The sequence below is a fragment of the Zalophus californianus genome, chromosome 7 (genome assembly GCF_009762305.2).
Source record: "Zalophus californianus isolate mZalCal1 chromosome 7, mZalCal1.pri.v2, whole genome shotgun sequence".
Lineage (NCBI taxonomy): Eukaryota > Metazoa > Chordata > Mammalia > Carnivora > Otariidae > Zalophus > Zalophus californianus.
This window is the reverse complement of record NC_045601.1, coordinates 117,902,198-117,906,531: the sequence shown is the minus strand read 5'-3', so window position 1 is coordinate 117,906,531 and position 4,334 is coordinate 117,902,198. Positions and strand designations below refer to the sequence as shown.

At 40.5% G+C, this 4,334-nt stretch overlaps 1 pseudogene; it reads left to right on the top strand.

Moving 5' to 3' along the window:
* The first annotated feature begins 260 nt into the window (after nucleotides 1-260).
* On the top strand, nucleotides 261-886 carry LOC113927967 (annotated as a pseudogene).
* Nucleotides 887-4,334: the final 3,448 nt, after the last annotated feature.

Sequence of the window (4,334 nt, the reverse complement as noted above, 5' to 3'; positions counted from 1 at the left end):
TTTTCATGTGTCTGTTGGCTATTTGGATATCTTCTTTGGAAAAATGTCTGTTCATGTCTTCTGCCCATTTCTTGATTGGATTATTTGTTCTTTGGGTGTTGAGTTTAATAAGTTCTTTATAGATTTTGAATACTAGCCCTTTATCTGATATGTCATTTGCAAATATCTTCTCCCATTCTGTCGGTTGTCTTTTGGTTTTGTTGACTGTTTCTTTTGCTGTGCAAAAGCTTTTTATCTTGATGAAATCCCAATAGTTCATTTTTGAGCCAGGGCTCTCTTCTTAAGCCTGCTCAATGCAGCTCTCATGTGGGCAGCCCCTTGGCAGACACCCCACTATGGGACACTGTACCCACCTACCTCCAATCTTACCACCGGCCAATGAGTGACTTCAGCCTGGGGACTGTCTCCTCACAGCATGCTCTTTGATGACTGCTGCTTTGACTCATTCTTTTCCTGGCATGTACAAGCTCTGTCCCAGCAGCTGGAGCAGTCCAGCAAGGGAGCCCATCAACCTGCGTGGTGCTGGATCCCCCAGCTTTTCTGAAGGCCCTGGATTTTTAGGTGGCGAGGGGCCAGTGAGTGACCTTCAGGGCCCTTATGCCCTCAATCACCAGAGCTTGTCCCACTGTTCCTGCCATGCCTCAGGGCTCAGCATGATCCTCCTAGGAGAGTCCTCCCCAGGTTTCTCTAAGGAGATTGTGGCAGACTTGGCTGGAATGCCTGACATGAGCTGTCAACAGCCTGGCTGGGGTTGGGGTTGGGACTGGAGGAGGAGCTGGACATGGAACCACTGGGCCTGGATAGGCTTCACATGCTGAGCTAACCTTGTGCCCTGCTGTGTGATCCTGCTGTGTAGGATTCATTCTGCAGTGAGTGGCTGCAGTGAGGGTTTATCAGCATCCCTCTTCTTGGACCTGCCCCATCAGTGTTTCTTTCCTCCCTTCCCCCTAGCCAGTAGAGACTCCACTCTGCCCCCAGATCCTCTTTCTAACATGAACGAGGGATCCCAAGAATGGGAACAAGCAAGGAGTTTGTCCAGGTGGCCCCTAAATTCCACACAAGGGGTGGGTCTGGGGAGCTCAAGGGAGGGCCTAATGCACTTGTAACTTGTAACTCAAGATTTGAGTCAGTAATCAAAAAACTCACAACAGAAAACCTCATAGTCAGATGGCTTCACTAGTGACTTCTAACAAACATTTATTTCTGTTTAATATATTTTTAATAAGAACAATAGTTTTATTTTATTTTTTATTTAAAATCAGTTAATATATATATAGTGTATTATTAGTTTCAGAGGTAGAGTTTAGTGATCCATCAGTTGCATATGACACCCAGTGCTCATTATATCAAGTGCCCTCCTTAATGCCCAACACCCAATTATCCCATCCCCCCCCCCACTTCGCCTCCAACCACCCTCAGTTTGTTTCCTAGAGTTAAGAGTCTCTTATGGTTTGTCTCCATCTCTGATTTTGTCTTATTTTATTTTTCCTTCCCTTCCCCTATGTTCATCTTTTTTGATTCTTAAGTTACTCATATGATTGAAATCATATGGTATTTGTCTTTCTCCGACTTATTTCACAATACCTTCTAGTTCCATCCATGTCATTGCAAATGGCAAGATTTCATTCTTTTTGATGGCTGAGTAATATTCTATTCTATATCTATACCACCTCTTCTTTATCCATTCATCTGTTGATGGACATCTGGGCTCTTTCTATAGTTTGGCTATTGTGGACATTGCTGCTATAAACATTAGGGTACATGTGCCCCTTTGAATCACTATGTTTGTATCCTTTGGGTAAATACCTAGTAGTACAACTTCTGGGTCACAGGGTAGCTATATTTTTAACTTTTTGAGGAACCTCCATACTGTTTTCCAGAGTGGGTGTACTAATTTGCATTGCCACCAACAGTGTAAGAGGGTTCCCCTTTCTCTGCATCCTCACCAACATCCATTGTTTTCTGAGTTGTTAATTGTAGTCATTCTGACTGGTGTAAGGTGGTAGCTCATTGTGGTTTTGATTTGTATTTCCCTGATGCCAAAGGATGTGGAGCATTTTTTCATGTGTTTGTTAGCCATTTGTATGTCTTCTTTGGAGAAATGTCTGTTCATGTCTTCTGCCCATTTCTTGACTGGATTTTTTGTTTTTGGGGTGTTGAGTTTGGTAAGTTCTTTATGGATTTTGGATACTAGCCCTTTATCTGATAAGACATTTGCAAATATCTTCTCCCATTTCTGTAGGCTGTCTTTTAGTTTTCTCAACTGTTTCCTTTGCTGTGCAAAAGACTTTTGTCTTGATGAAGTCCCAATAGTTTATTTTTGCTTTTGTTTCCCTTGCCTTTGAAGATGTACCTAGCAAGATGTTGCTGTGGTCAAGGTTAAAGAGGATCCTGCCTGTGTTCTCCTCTAGGATTTTTATGGAATACTCTCTTACATTTAGCACTGTCATCCATTTTGTGTTTATTTTTTTGTATGGTGTAAGAAAATCATCCAGTTTCATTCTTCCACATGCAGCTGTCCAATTTTCCCAGCATCATTTACTGAAGAGACCATCCTTTTTCTATTGGATATTCCTTCCTGCTTTGTTGAAGGTTAGTTGCCATAGAGTTGAGGGTCCATTTCTGGGGTCTCTGTTCTGTTCCATTGGTCTATGTGTCCGTTTTTGTGCTAATACCATACTGTCTTGATGATTACAACTTTGTAATACAGCTTGAAGTACGGAGTTGTAAGAAAACCAGCTTTGGTTTTCTTTTTCAACATTCATTTGGCTATTTGGGTTCTTTTCTGGTTCCCTACAAATTTTAGGATTATCTGTTCCAGTTCTGTGAAAAATGTTGATGGTATTTTTGATAAGGATTGCATTGAATATGTAGATTGCTTTGGGTAGCATAGACATATTAACAATACTTGTTCTCCCAATTCATGAACATGGAATGTTTTTCCATTTTTTGGTGTCACTCTCAATTTCTTTCATAAGAGTTCTATCATTTTCAGAGTACAGATTCTTTACCACTTTGGTTAGGTTAATTCCTAGGTAACTTATGGTTTTTGGTGCAATTGTAAATGGGATTGATTCCTTGATTTCTCTTTCTTATTTCTCATTGTTAGTGCATAGAAGTGCAACTGACTTCTATGCATTGATTTTATATCCTGCCACATTGCTGACTTGCTGTATGAGTTGTAGAGATTTTGGGGTGGAGTCCTTTGGGTTTTCCACATAGAGTATCATGTCATCTGTGAAGAATGAGAGTTTGACTTCTTATTTGCTGATTTGGATGCCTTTTATTTCTTTTTGTTGTCAGATTGTTGAGGCTAGGACTTCCAATACTATGTTCAACAAGTGGTGAAAGTGGACACATCTGTCATGTTCCTGACCTTAAGGGAAAAGCTCTGAGTTTTTCCCATTAAGAATGATATTTGCTGTGGATTTTTCTAGATGGCTTTTATGATATTGAGGTATGTTCCCTCTATCCCTACACTGTGGAGAGTTTTAATCAAGAAAGGATGCTGTGTTTTGTCAAATGCTTTTTCTGCATCTATTGAGAGGATCATATGGTTCTTGCCCTTTCTTTTATTAATGTGGTATATCACATTGATTGATTTGTAGATGTTGGACCACCCTTGTAGCCCAGGAATAAATCCCAATTGGCTGTGGTGAATAATCCTTTTAAAGTACTGTTGGATCCTATTGGCTAGTCTCTTGATGAGAATTTTTGCATCATATTCATCCGGGATATTGGTCTGTAATTCTTTTTGGTGGGCTCTTTGTCTGGTTTGAGGATCAAGGTAATGCTGGCCTCATAGAATGACTTTGGAAATTTTCCTTCCATTTTTATTTTTTTAAACAGTTTCAGAAGAATAAGTATTAATTCTTCTTTAAATGTTTGGTAGAGGGGCGCCTGGGTGGCTCAGTCGTTAAGCGTCTGCCTTTGGCTCAGGTCATGATTCCAGGGTCCTGGGATCGAGCCCTGCATCAGGCTCCCTGCTCAGTGGGAAGCCTGCTTCTCCCTCTCTCACTCCCCCTGCTTATGTTCCCTCTCTAGTTGTGTCTCTCTGTCAAATAAATAAATAAAATCTTTAAAAAAAATGTTTGGTAGAATTCTTCTGGGTTCATCTGGCCATGGCCTCTTGTTTGTTGGGAGAGTTTGATTACTCTTTCAATTATTTTGCTGGTTATGGGTCTGTTCAGAGTTTCTATTTCTTCCTGTTTCAGTTTTGGTAGTTTATACATCTCTTGAAATGCAACCATTTCTTCCAGGTTGCCTAATTTGTTGGCATATAACTGCTCAAAATATTCTCTTATAATTGTTTGCATTTCTGTGATGTTGCTTGT